We start from the raw sequence: 15,610 nt of genomic DNA, 5'->3' as shown, positions 1-15,610 counted from the left end.
TTTCAATTTTCCTCTGCAGTTATAGCACCTGAAAATGTGTTTGTTTTTTAAAAATCGGACCTTCATACAGTTACACGCCTCCAGGAGCTGGGAATTCAAGGGAAAAAATGCCAATTTGAAAACTTTAACTGGCAACATTATGAAAGCTACTGTCTCCTGAGCATTGACATTAGAATTTTTTGTACATTCTAGTTTATCACCCACGCACTTCTCACCACACCTTAAGGGCCTGGCCTCTCTTCCAGCAGGGAGAGACTGGCTACCAAACTGTACTAGGCTTGTCCATTGTGCTAATAGGATTATAGTAAATAATACCAAAAAAACCCCACTTATTCATATGGAAACTGCATTAATCCCTTCTGCCTGCCCCACCCCATAACTTTGTGTCTGAGCATGAAAGCTATCTGTCTGCTTTGGCAGCACAGAAACATTCACAAAATGTTTTCCAAGTACTAGGTTTTCTACCCACCCCCACCAGCCCCCCAGTTATTTTCAGTTTAGCTTTGAAGGAACACATAAAGTATAAAAAAGAGTATGACATTCTTTCAATATATGGCCTTTATACTATTTTCTGAGGAATAATATCAAACATCATTACCAGGGAAAGGTAGAAAATACAACAGGATCCATAAAAAGCTGCATCTTTTATCCTGTTAATTTCCTGTCTTATACATGCCACCACAGTATGTTGTTAATCAGTATATGAGGTTTCAGTAAACAACTTTGCAACACATCTTACTAGCCAGCTTTTCCAGGTGCTGTCCAGGGGATAGATAGGGCTGTTATATTGACCTTGTCTGCCTTAGCTGGCCTCACTTATATTAACACAGAAAGTCAGCTGGAATGGCTAAGGAAAACAGCAGTGTTGAAATTAGCTTATCTTAACACATCTGGACACTAAACCCTGTGGTTCAACAAGGTGGCTGCACATCCCGTGGCACTGCCCCTCTGGCAGAAGCAGAACCTGCTGGCAGAGTGTGCATCAGAGATTTTGGAGTGGTAAACCTGGATGGATATTGCTTGAAAATTTGCCTGTGAATTTGGGTCTGTGGTCAGAGCTTGCAGCTGTACTACAGTAAATAATTCTCTCTGGGCTCCTCTATTACCTGGAAGTTCTCTTAACCACAACACCACAATCTCATTTATTGCACTAAGACAGAAAAGGTGAGCTCCCAAGGTTTATCCTGCCATCTTTTATCCTTGAATCTAAATGACAGTCCACTTATAATGACCGTAATCAAAATGATACTATTTCTGTAATCTACAAATAAATTAACTGGTTTCATCTAAAACTAAAGCTAAGAGCAAAAACAAAGCTAGAGAACAAAACCTGCCTTTTACTAAGGAAAAAATGTAATATATCTATTAATATTCAAAGCAAAGGGATAAAAGTTGCTTGCTTTTTGCTTGTCTTTAATTATCCATATTATTTTTACAGAAATTTGGGTTAGTATGATTGAAGGTTGATGGCTCTACAAAGAATAGCCTTTTTGCACATAGACATTTCTTTCTCAGTGCAAATGCAAGTTTCCAAAAAAAATCAAACTCCAGTGTGTAAAAAGAATACTTTTGTTTGTTATTTAGAAATGGAAATTGTATTTCACTTCTTGCTCCTGAATGGTAGAATGATCAAGCTAACTTTTAAAACTGCTCTGCCCAAGGATTGTTGTGGGTATTTATACATTATGCTATCTGGCAATGCCTTATTAAAGGCTTTTAACAGCACAAATTCTTCCTTATTTGCCAATTTTCATCCAGATATGTAAATAAACACATTCAGAGAACCACACTTGAAGCATCAAGTGAGAAGTTTTATTTCTTTCCAACACCAGTTCTGTTTTTCTTCCAACACAAAACATCAGGAGGAGAAAAAAAATACAGCACCTACTTAGATTTCTGTAATAATGAGATACTTTCTAGGAAAAACATCAAATATTCCAGAGTGCACAAGAAGTGATTTGTTCTCAAGTCATCTTCTTACAGGTTCTTAATCCACCCTGTGTACTCTGTTAGTCATGCAGGACTTCAGTCAATTTTTTTGAGCTAATCCTGAAGTCACAATTCAGCAAGAAAGTTCTACTCTGATTCATGAGCTGCAGTGCTGCAGAAGCCTGCAGGTTTGTTACAGGAACCAGGCTTAAATTAACAGCAAAAAGAAAATAATGCAGCTCTGATTGATAGTGATTTTTGAGAACTGTGAAAGGCAGTTCCACTGAAAAGTAGCTATTGAACAAATTCGCCCATGTTAATGAAGGTGTGATAATTTTAAGAGAATGAGGTCGTAAAAAAGGGATGTGGCTGTCTTTTCCAACAATCATTCCCCAGGTTTATAAAGAATGTTTTGAAATCATTCTGCACATCAGCCTTTCCCAGGCTGCACTCTGAACACGCTGCTTGTAGCTCAGAGCTGGATCCAGGAGATGGCTTGATGAATACTAAAGATACTGGAAACATTTTAATTCCTGGCTTTTTGCAGAGGGGAAAGGAAGAAGTCAAAGTCCCCAGCACAACTGAATGGTTGACACTGCCCATAAAGAACTGAATGAATCTCTGCCCAGAATGAGAAACCAAGCTGAACCGAGCTCATTGTCGGGTTCAATACATTCCAATTTTCTCTCTGCTGTTTTCCATTTTCATTGCTTTGTCTCTCTACCACACTTAGCTCTACCCAGCACTGCAAGTACTATTCCAATATAAAACAGACTGTTTAAATATTTCTGACCCAAAGGAATCCTGAAAATTAGAGCATAAATTAAAGGAAAACAGACTGAGAAATATTACTCCTAAACAAAACAAGCCCCATAGAACAGCTTATGATGTTTTAGAAGTTAAGTGTATCTAATCAGACTATTTGCCCTCAAAGCCTGACCCTGAATAAAATATTGGAAGTTTTGACCAAATGAGCGAAAGGAGGTTGATTTTTCTGGCTGAAAGCTTAAAGAGTTGGTGTTCCAAAGGGGAGGGAAGAGAATGTTTAAAGCTTTCTGCAAAACATCCCTCTTTAGTTGTCTCAAGTTGCACATCTTAAAGCCACTTCTTGGCTTTTACTCTGAGGACTGAAGACAAACAGTAGGCTTCAGTGGAGTTCCATTAATAGCCAAACAAAAAACACTTTACTGAGAAAACATGTATTTCTGCAAGCAGCTGGCCCAACAGAGTCCTCTTTCCAACAGCTCTGCAGTTCTGCCGTGTGGGACTGGAATAAGTTTACAAAATTTCTGATGTTTAATAAAGGAGAGTTTTATAAAGGATCCTTTCCCTCAGGAGGATCATTCTCTAAATCTATTTTCACTCCCTGAATACCTACTTGTGAACGCTGTTAACTTCTACCTCACTCCAATTTTGCTGAGATTGGCCAGAATGTTCAAAAGTTATTGGGAAGGAGTTCGAGATGCAGCAAGACCATGTGAGCATATCAAATAACAAAAACAAGCAAAGAAACCTAACACCAACAACAACAAAACCCCAAAAAAATCCCACAAAAAAGCCAAAATTGACCAAACAAACAAAACCACACCCACCTTGTAATTTCCAAAAAACATTAAAGGTAGCTGGAAAATAGCTGTGAAGGGAGTCAGCCAGCTCCCCTCACAGAATTCTTGGTGCAAGTATGACCTGTCTACAGGATAAAACTGTATCCCAGACTCTGTATATCAAGGTCCAACTCCTTCCTCTGTCAAAATCTTCCTTTGACCATAATAATACATGTTGAAAAAGAACTCAAAAATATAGAAGAACCTCGAATTTGGTTTTCCAGACCCAACAGACTCATGCTTAAAACAGTAGTTAAATGTTTTCACAGAGTACATGGAGAGTATTACAACCAGAGTAGCAGCATGTTTGGCAGTCCACAATTGCATCTAGCCACTATAAAATTCTTATGAGAAGATATATCTGATAGTTTTCTCCCCCTTCACGGGACCATTTTCTTAGGGGCTGTCCTTTGGAATCCAGAAAAAACCCTCTCCTGGAGAAACTACCCACGCCTTAGAGCTTCCAACCTGTTGGTATGAAAACACAAGTGGCACCTCCAGAAGTGGCCACACTTTCACTGAAGATCTTTTAGAAGTCAACATCTAAGAAAGGGGTAATATTTGCCACCCTGCACCCTTCTTTCCTCAAAGGGGTGGCAAAAGAAGGCAGGTACTGCCTTGTGAAGTGTGCCTACACTTCCTTGTGATCACAGGCTAATGGCTAGAAAATTCATTCACGTTATAAGAAACTCAGATTTCCTCTTCTCCCTTGAAAGGGTTTCATCCCATACTGTTGCACAGGCTGACCTTACCATTGCCCATAATTACAGGAAGATAGTCCAGCCCTACAATGTTTATAATCAGAAGGAAACAAAATATCAAAATAAATTAAGAAATAAAATCAAACAAATTTCCTATCCCCTTTACAGGCAATGAGCTGAGCCAAGGACAGCAAGATTACAACACAGAGTGATACATCTATTGAAAAGCAAAGAATTAAGCCCCTGTGCCCTAAACTATAGGAAAGTGATTTAATCTTTTACTTGGGATCCATTCTCATGCATTACATGGCATTTAGAAGTTCATAGCAAGAGCATTTGGAAGCTCTGTAGCTACCAGTACTCAAAAATACAGAGACAAGACAAGAAATTGAATTACAGATTTGTCTCACCATTATTCTGCCTTTTGTATAGATTTCAGACTGTTAAAAAAATACCAGGTGAGCTGACAGAAAATGCTTAAAGTATAGTAAATAAGAGGGAAATCACCAGCTGGTTTTGATATTCAGAGGTACAGAATATTACTCAAATATTGTAAATTATTGAAACAGAGAATCAATTCAACTAAATATATGTTAAATCTGAATTAAAGAAAGAGTTGAAGTCTCTTTCCTCATCCCCACAACTCATGGTCACCTCTGAAAACAGAAGCCTCCCTCAGGGAAACGAGTGGGAAATTTCCCAGATGTCAGGCTACAAAGATGCTTCTTGAACTCTGACACGCTTGTTGCATGTGTTCCCATGATACATTGGTGGAATTTGATTATTTTGTAACTAAACTTCATGTCAAATTTCATGAAAACCCACTCAGATTGGTTTCTCACCTGCTAAACACAGTCTCTCCTCATTCTGCCCATGTTAATTTACAGAAGGGTGAGCTCCCCTGACACAAAGGATGCATAATTCTTTCTGGGGGAGCATTGATCAGGAGTTATAGGGAGGAGTCACTGATATTTTCCAAGTCATGAGCACCTGGGGCCCTGTCTGTAGCCAAGAGCTGGAAACATTTGGATGTATAGGGGATGCACACAAGCTGTTACAAAGGGTGCCTCTGTAAAACAGCAGCACCATTTCAGTGCTGCTGGCCTTCCCTCCCCTCCCACTACAGCAGGGATTGCTGGGTTCTGCCAAGTTGCAGAACCTAAGAAAAGGCAACACTGTACTGTTTTTGTTCTTGTGAAGGGGAAGGAGAATAAAACTAGCACTTTTTGGATAGACTAAGACTTGGAAGAGATTTAAGTCATGGAAGAGTGTCAGGAAATAAGAAAGTGGGGTCTCAAATCTAAACAGTCTTTAAAAAAGCTCTGCAAGAAAGAAACATTAATAAATTATAGGTTTAGTTATCCTCTTGACTTAGCAGGGCATTGTAAGGTTCTCAGAAAGCTTTCTGAAGACATTTGTGATTTTAACAGAAGTTACATTACCTCTCCTCACTCTGCTTTATAGTAGTATGAATTGTTCCTTCCCAACTCAAAAAACTTAGATGCACTGTGCAAATGTAAGGACATATGCAAGCACATAAAATCACAGACAGAAACCTCTCTTTTAGCTTATGTACTTTAAAAATTCTTCCTGTTGTCCAAGAAACTATCCACAAAGAAATGGAACAACCATTTATCCTACAGGATAACTCATGCATGTTGTGCAAAGCCACTGTGTGCAGACCACTCAATATTTTGTGCACACTTCATGATTAATATACAAAAAAATATCTCTGCATAGGCAATGAGTCCAAAGCAACTACTAGGTTTGTAGCCACAAATTAGGTTCTGCCACTTTCTGTAATATAAATATGGCTCTTAAACCTACAAACTCATTGGTTGCAAATTGTTCAAACCACAAGAGAATCAATCAAATTAATCAGCAACCAGACAAGGTGCAACCTTCCCCAGCCTGGATCAGCACTCCTCAAAACCGTCAGGAAGTGTGTGTTGACCAGGAGTCTGCCTCACAAGTTGGCTCTGGCTTCTGCCCTAGGGCTGTGTGGATTCCTACCCCTTTTCAGTCAGCCTCACAAAAGATCCCTGCAGAAAAAATACCAGAAAAAGTCCTATGAAAAGGTCTCTATCTGCCCCCTAATGCAAGCAATTGGCACCACAGGATAAATGCTACATATAGACAAGAGCAAAGACACTACAAATGTGGAATATGTTGGAAACAAAGCTCTCTAGCAATCCAACATATAACATTGTAGTAGTGCTCAGTTTACATTTTGATGTTATGTTTTTGTATAGCTATGCTGTCAAAAACCCTGATGTTGCTACTGCCCCAAAGCTGCCATGCACATGGGAGAGAGGGCTTGCTGCTGCTGAGGCACCACCTGGTCCCACTCCAGTGGCCTCCACCCCATCGTCATCATGGATCTCCTCTGTCATACACTTCTGAAGAAAAATCAGCCAGTAAATATTCCCTTGGCATTTGTTTTGATCTGTATAGTAATCAGTCCAAAAAGAATAAGATTTCAATGCAAAAACAGAGAAACAAAGACCTATTACACCTACTAAATTTACTAATACACCCTTGTTACACCACTGGAACCAGCAGCATCTTAAGCTCAAATCCCTCAGTGCTTCCCTGCTTAAACATAAAACCTTAAATCATATCACTTTTGTAGGATTCAATGTTTCTCTGCTTGGATCTGAATACTACAGTAGCTTTCTGCAAGGAATTAAATGGAATTAACTATAGCATTTATACCTGATCCATGCCTTGTTGCTTCCCTATGCAGTAATACATTAGGCAAAAGTATTTTTATTAGATGTGGCCAGATCAAATTTAAAGTAAGTCCCACCACAACTTCAAAAACTCCATTATATTTTACAAAAATGTTCCAAACCCCCACCCAATTCTTTACTTTTATGAGGTTCACATTTTCAGAGTTAAAATACATTCCAGTGCTCATCCAACACAAGAGATTAATGTAAATCAGTGAAGAACATGACATGAAATTGCACCTAGAAATTAATCTAAAATCATCTTGGAACCCTTGCAATTATGTAACAGTGTACAGAGATAAACTGGCTAGCAATTACTAATTTATTACTTTGTGTAGTACTCCATGAGTAGCCCCTACAAGTTTCCCTTGTTTGATCTCCTGTTTCAGGGTATAACATCAATATTTAAAAAGCTCCTGCTACTAATAAACAATGAAATAAACTGCGTGGTACATAGTAATTAATTCTCAAATCCTTCAGGAGAGATTTTGATCAATTTGTATTTTAAGCACAGAAGAAGTTAACTAAAAATATCACAGACTTGTACTAAAATTTCTTACCTTGCAGAGCTTCAACAACAGCCAGCATATCAGGTACACTGTCTGAGTGAGTTTCACTCTCATACACTGTTCAGGCAAACAGGTAAGGTGCATTTGCCCCAAATTCAGTTCTTCATGGACAGCACTACTGCCAGCATTATTAATATCTTCTTCCCCACCCTCTTGTCTTCCTTTCTCCTCTTCTGCTGATGCACCCAAACATCTATTGAACTCCATTTTAAAAACGTCCATCGTGTCACACCCCCAGCCCCCCCTCCTTCTCCACAAAACCCTGATCTTTCCAGAAACAACTCAGGAAAGTTTTAATTTCATATCAATAATGATATTCCCCGATCCTCCACAAGTATGTAGACTTGTGTTTAAGCCAACCCAGAAAGTTCAGGCTGTGGTAGAATAAACTTTCTTTAAACTCTCTTGGATTTTTGCCTTTCTCTTATTAAACAACCTCCTGCAAATGTGTGTACAGCTACAAGACAAATATAGCACCAGCAAGCCTTGTCATACAGCACAAGAATACTCCTGCTGTTGCCAAGAGAGGAGAAAAAGATCCCATTTATTTAAAGAGCAAGTCCTCAGCATCAGGACTTCAGTTCATTTTTTTATCAGAAGATGAAAAATCTGTTATCTTTGAAAATTTTTTTTTGTCAACTGTGTTTCCTCAAAACAAATCCCAATTCTTTAAAAAAAAAATATGTTCTTACAGAGGAGGGTTTTTTAATTCCAGAGACTTCCAGACACAGTAATGCATTGTTTGTGATATCACAGATGCCAAGCTTGCGAAGACTACAAATTTCAAAAGAAAAATGAGGTCTTGCAGATGGACTGGAGCCAAGACATTCTGAATTAATGAACAGGCCTTCCATAGGCCAAAACATGAAGAAAATATGCAAGAGATCAACTAAGTAATTTTTAGTTAAACATTAAGCAGCTCATCTCTTCCTTGTGACAGCTCAAATTTGCACATTAAGAAAAATTTCAAAGACCTTTATCCTACTCTTAGTGACAGTTAGAAAAGACCTAAAGATTTAGGTTTAGCTGTTTCAATTACCAAAATTCAACAGCATCAACATCTAAAAGGCATTATTTTAATGAATTGGATTAACTTGACTGGTAACTTCATGCAAAAACTTATACTTTCTACAATTTATTTCCCCCACCATAGAGTGGAGCAAAGGAAGACATCAGTGTAGTTTGCTGAAGAATTAATCAAGAGCTCCAGTATCTTGGAACATTGCCCTTTTTAACATATCTAACACCCAAAGGTTCCATCCTCTTAGACCAACTTCAAGCATCTCATGGCAGTTATTCACTAAATGCTTACCATCCAATTTTACAATCTTTAAACATATTAAACACCACCTTGACCTATCTCAGTGTCTTTAATAGGGCTTCCTGTGACACACATTTTATTATTAGATTGGGTGTTTCAGAAAACAAAAGGTAAAAACAAAATTTCCAGACACCCATATACAGTCTGTCCACAAGAAAAGGCAAATGAACTGCAGAAGTCATATGCATTTCTCTGTCTGATATATTTTGCAAGGTGTCTGGCTCACCTGGTTCCTCTGATGCATACAGCTGCCACTCTTTCCCACTTTTCATGCTCACACAAATTTGAGAAGGAGAAAATACAATGAATTGGAGATCCAATCCTTCCTGAGACAGATTGCTAGAACAAAGTGGAACATCGTTTCCTTTCCTGCAGGCAATCCTGAGTACAGGTGTTGAAGGCAAGCTGGCTCTAGCAACTGCAAAGGAGCTGGACAGTATCCCAGTGTTCACTCCTCCTAGCCACATCCCTGTGCTGTCAACAACATGAGCCTGCAATTCCCACACAGTGCTTACTCTGACATAACACAACTTCTAAGTAATCCTCAGCAGCAGATCCCCGCGTTTTCCCACCTGCAGGGGATTAGGGTATTACTCATGCACCCAAATGTCAGCAGGCAGGGTCTTTGTGTGGCAGCCTCCCCTGCACAGGGACAAGCCAGCACTCCTCACCCCTGAGCACGAAAGCAGAGTAGTTCACTGGGAGGAAAGCTCTGCCTGCCCTCCTGCCCCTAGGGGTGAGAAGATTACCACCATTGTTTGGAAGCAGTTGTGGCCATGCCAAAAGTCTGCTCACTGTTGCTGCCAATTTTAAACACAGATAAAGAACACTTGACATAGAAAATTATAGGAAAGGAGAAGTCAAACCAAAGAATTGTCAAGAAGCAGATGACTGAGGCATCTTATAAAATTGTAGAACACTATCAGCTGAGAAAATTACAAGGGTGGAGGCAGATTAAAACTGCATATATTACTAAGGTATTTTCTCTTGTCTGCTCCCAGAAGGCCATGACATTGCCACATACTGACACAGTCATGTTATTTTCATCTTTCTGTTGCCTCCCAATTCTTTGATTCTGACCACTAAGAAGTTTCTGCATGAGATATTTTCAAACTTAGTATTTCTTCTCTAATCCTTGGCATTTATGATGTGAATAATGAGATATGAACCAACAAAGACAAGTCTGCCTAAGCTATTTTCCAACCCTGGAAGTGCAAATGAAATTATAGTTAAAATAAGATCTGCTTACTACATCCTTCAGATAGTCAGCAATCACCATTCCCAGCATTTCTATCCCATGCAGAAGCCATGACAGCAGATCTCAGCAGTTTTAGCACAATAAGTCACATAGGCTTGGACCAAACCTTAAGGGTCCATGACTGGGAATCCTTGAGGGGAGTTAAAAAGCAGTCTGCATGCAGTGTCTAGATACTGGGTTTGCTTGTTTTCAAAGGTTCAGTATCTCAAATGGCTTCAAAATCTTAAAATAAAACAAGTATTCCAAATAGTAACTTTCTGTTATAACTTGATGAGAATTTTTTGCAATTAGGAAGAATTCATTTTAGCACCATACTGGGATAAGTAATTTTCCCTTCACAGCCTGGAGTCACAAGTCAAATTTTGTTTTCTGTTGGACTTGATTCACATTTGGAAACAGCTTTTCTTGCCAGATACAATTACTGAGCAGTTCCCCAGCTTTGTTAGTACAAAGTGTAGAAGAATGGGTCCAGATTTTTTGTTTTGCTATTTTAAATTTAAAATTATTCTTAGCAGAAGCATATTACACTCCAGAGGAGTGCATGTGAGCTCTTGGCAGCCAGTACCTAGTTTGCTATTCAGTTCTGCTCAGCCTGAAGAACAGCTGCTTACAAGAGTTCTAGATAGGACTATGCTTCCCCATCTCAAAATTTTAAAGCAACCTACTCTGGCCCCTCAAAAAAAACAAATAACCCTCCACACCCAAAAAAAGCCCACAACAAAAACCTGAAGAAACAAACTAAAACAAAGTCACTCAGCCATTCAAATAAAAAAAACTAACAAAACCCCAAAGCACCCCACAGGTTTTATTTCTATTATCCTCACCTCTACCTCATTGTCCCATGTGTTTCTAAGTATATTGTAAGGAGACTTTCAGCAAAAGGAGCTCAGAAAGCAACTTCTAAAATCCTCAATCCAGTGTTTTTATAGCCATCCTGACTTACCCCTGCCCTGTTAAAACCTTCAGTATCACTGTAGTATTCAGTAGCTACAGTCTGAGATATTTAAGAGATCAAACATATTTGACCTTGAAAGGGTCACAATTCCATATTAATAACTGGAGGCAGTAGAGAGGAAGACAAGAAATTTCAGAAGAATGGGAGTTTTGAAGGGCAAGCTGCTAAAAGCTAATGAATTGACATGTAATGTAATAGATTCTTCAGACACAAGGGAACATGACACAAAGCGGTTGAGAAGCTGTTTCAGTTATGAAGAGAAAATGGCTAACAGTACTGAGATGTCAGTTTACCTGATCATCTAGCTTAAGAAGTCAATCCACAATGAGTGAATTGTTTAAACTTTATGCTTTCCCTGCCAGATTCTACAATGGTATAGTTTTGAAGTGGGGAAGAGAACACAGCACTGACGTTACGCTTCCATCTCCACAAGCTCCAGCAATTTTAATTAAATCTCAGAGCCCTAGGAATGCAGTTAACCTCAACTTCACCCAGCTGACTGCTCAGCCCTGGTGTTCCCCCAGCAGTATTGTATAGCTGAAACAGATATCTCAGGGTTGTGTATCATAGTAGAGCTCCAGCTCAAATGATTTATAGTAAATATCTAATTGCATGTGGAGCACCATTTGAGTTTATATGTACATAATCTATGTATATTTACACTACTTACCATAGGTCTGTAGCTGATATAAGCAGGTTTTGGGTAACTGATGGTCACAGACTCCATAATTCTCAGTTGAATGGCCCACTGAAATGGCAATAAACAGCATTTTAAACTTCTATAAACTGTCCAGAAATAAAATCTTCAGACAGTGTATAGCCCATTACAGTCCTATCATGAGTGATTATTCCTTTTCTCAGACTTAGCTCTAGCAACAACAGTAGCAATCATACACTTTTAAGCTGGCACTAATATAAATGGTGTCTAGAATATTTGCAAAAAAATAACTAAATCATGCTACCTCTCACTGCAAGTTATTCTATCACTAGCACAATGGAGATTTTTCTACTTGTTTTCCTACTGTTTTTTTAACTGGAAGAAATTTTTTTTTCATTATTATGGTTTAGATACAGGCAAGAGAATGAAATAAATCCTTCTAGGAGGAGAGAGCTTAGGACATGAAACAGAATGTAACCCTGTCTGTTCCTGATGAGGACTTCACTACTTTATTAAGTGCCAGAGCATTGTCCTTTCCTGCTCAGTGACCAGCCTCAGGTGCCCAGTGACCACAGCCAAGTTTCAGAATTGGCAGGGTAATGGCTTCCCTTCCACCACCAGAAAGAAATTTCTTGAATCTGTATTTCAGAACATCCTGTATTTCTACCACAATTGTGATGGTCAGAAATCTGTTTAAAACAAGAACCCCAGCTCCTCAAAAGTTTCTTGATTATGCAGCGGGAAGCATTAATACTGTATCTCTCTTGTTTAGAGATACCAGTATTATCATGAGCAGTACTGGTCCTCCATACACTTTCCAGTATTTCTGCAGTGGTTTCATGGCTCTCTTGAAGCTCCAGAACCTCTCATCCTCTAGTTTTTTCTGAATCCCCTTTCCCCTTTCATTACCCAAGCTATACATGCCTTAAGGAAATGGGATGCAGCAAACCTTCAGGGAAGCTGTTGTCTTTCCTGTGTTTTTCACTGCCTTTTGCTAAAATATTTTGATTTGTTGCTATTTGTAGGGCTACAAGCACTGAAGTTTTTAGTAAAAAATGCATTTTTGTTACCAGAAATCCTAAAAGGAGCTACAGGGGAGCCCTAAGGAGAATTCTTCAACTGTCTGAGAAATTCCCCCCAAACAGTTGAGGACACATGATATTTGTGATTATTTTGAACTTCTAGCAATCCTGCAGTAGTGCTTACATTTATTCAGCACCTAAGGCAGAAAAGCCTCCCTAATCTGCACAGGGAAGAGTTGCATTGTAAGTAACTGGGCTTCTTGTGGTGTTTGATGGACTGTTTCCATCTGGCTGGACTATTACCCAGCACACTACTCAGCTTTGTAGCACTTTATACTTATTCACAAATGCACAGGAGTATTTAGAGCTATTTCCTGCATGAGTTAGTCATTGCTGAATGGCCATCCATAAAACCTCCACTGGGATATAAAGAGCAGACATCTGTCTGCATGGAACTGGAGGTGTGACATGTAAAAGCACCCAAGATGGTGCTAGTTAACTGGTATGTGTGCCCAGAGCAGTAAGGCTCCAGACTTAGTTCAGGCTGTGCAAAATCCACTCAGAATTCAAAAAATCCACTGGAATGAAACTGGTAGCCAGCATGTGTGCAGATACATCAGCAATATCAGCGGGTGGAAAGTCAGGAGGAACAGATCTCCACACAGTGTTCTGGGAAACGTGCAGCCTTTGTGTGCATTGAATCAACATTTGCTTTTCAATTAAGGGAAAAAGCTGGGTGCCATGAAAGATGTGAGGCTTTCTCAGATGAAAGCCTCATGAGTTTAAACCATGGTTTACCTAAATGCAGATGACAAAAACCGTAGTTTATGTGAACAGCAGAAACCACATAAGCCTCAAAGAGCCAAATTGGGAAAACTTTTGAGAGAAAACAACTTTTTTTAGCATATTCTGACACATGCTGCTTGAGATTGGGTCAGCAATGTCCCAGGAATTGGAGTTCACTCTGTGCTTATACATTTGGTTCTTGTCCCAGAAAGTTTGGAGAGGTGTGAAAATGAAAACTGGCTGTGCTGAAAGCTAGCCAGGCTCCTCTGATCATCAAGGAAGTTCAGCTCAGGTTTCCACCAGCAGCTTGTGGTTTGGCATAAAAGAGATTATTCTAGTTCATAGCAGGATGTAAACACCCTTGGCGAGTATTACCTTTCTTTGGAGACCTCTGGCCACCTGCTCAAGCATTCATCCTTATTCTGAACTTACTGCAAGTGCCCTGGGATTTGGTGTGGGGGAGTGGCAGTAAATACATGTTTTCTCCACTGTCTGAGAAATCTTTGAAATCATTGCTACATGTGCCAGGGGAGAGGGAGAAAGTGAGCATGTTTTTACACACACTGCTGGGCCTCTGCCCAAGGGCCCCATGCCCTTTTGCCTCATGCCTCCCAGCCTCTCCCACCCCGAGCTACCCCACACAGACCTTGTGCCCCAGCCAGAGCAGAGCCCTGAAGTTTGCTGGCAGATCCCCAGGATCTCTGAAAACACATTGTCCCACAGATGCTGCTGGCACCCGAGAGCCTCATCCCAGCCCAGCACTCTTGTGGGGCATTCTAGAGCAATCCCCCACCGCCCTGCTGAGGGGCTCCTGTGCAGCCTTCCAGAGGGGCTGTGGAGTGAACTCACTCCCTGATGATGTCCTGGGAATTAATTAACAGAATTGGTAAAGTTGGAAAAGACCTCTCAGATGATCGAGTCCAACCTATGGCCTAACACCATCTATCAACTCAACCATGGCACTGAGCACCACATCCAGTCTTTCCTTAAACACCTTCAGGAGCAGCGACTCCACAACCTCTCTGTGAAGTCCACTACAATATCTAATCACCCTTTCTGTGAAGGATTTCCTCCAATGTTCAACCTGAGCCTCCAGCACAGCTTAAGGCGATGTCCTCTCACCCTGTGCTGTTCCCTGAGAGCAGGGCCGGCCCCAGCTGGCTGCAGCCTCCTGGTCAGGAGCTGTGCAGAGCCGTGAGCCCCCTGAGCCTCCTTTGCTCAGGCTGGACACCCCCAGCTCCCCCAGCTGCTCCTCGCAGCACTTGTGCTCAGCCCCTTCCCCGGCTCCATTCCCCTCTCTGCACTGGTCACAGCATTTCGGTGCTGAATTCTGGGGCTCAGAGCGGGACGCAGCACACGAGGTGTGGCCTCATCACTGCCCTGGTCCTGCTGGCCACACCATTGCTGACACAGGCCAGGTGCCTTTGGCCGTCTTGGCCACCTGGGCTCATTCAGCCACTACTGACCAGCACCCCCAGGACCTTTTCCTCTGGGCCAATTTCCAGCCTCTCTGTGCTCAGCCTGTAGTGCTGCAGGGGGCTGTTGTGGGAATGTGTGACACTTGGCCATCTTGTACCTCATGCTGTTGACTTCAGCCGATCCATCCAGCCCATCCAGATCCCTCTTCAGAGCCTTCCTATCCTCCAGAAACGGAAGAGCCGAGTCCTCTGCCTCCAGCACCGCAGGCAGCTGCCTCCCAAAGTGCTGAGGGAGGTGGGAGAAAATGGCCCCACTCAGCTGCAGTTCCCACAACCAACCTCTCGAGCGAGCAGAAGGTCAGCACCCTCAGGCTCCTTCCCAGCAAATCCTCCAGGAACACAAATCCCTTGTGCTTAGTCCTCGTGCATGATTTGGGGGCCTCGTGAGGTGAGGCAGGTGTGAGCAGCATCCCACCGGGGAGCGCCTTGAGGGGCGGGCAGGCACAGGTGCTGTGAGGGACAGGGGACAGAGGTGCTGTGAGGGGCAGGGGACAGAGGTGCTGTGAGGGACAAGGGACACAGGTGCTGTGAGGGACAAGGGACACAGGTGCTGTGAGGGGCAGGGGACAGAGGTGCTGTGAGGGGCAGGGGACAGAG

This window comes from Lonchura striata, chromosome 9 (genome assembly GCF_050655825.1).
Source record: "Lonchura striata isolate lonStrDom1 chromosome 9, ASM5065582v1, whole genome shotgun sequence".
Taxonomy (NCBI): Eukaryota; Metazoa; Chordata; class Aves; order Passeriformes; family Estrildidae; genus Lonchura; species Lonchura striata.
The sequence above is the reverse complement of the archived record's forward strand: the minus strand, read 5'-3'. Positions refer to the sequence as shown.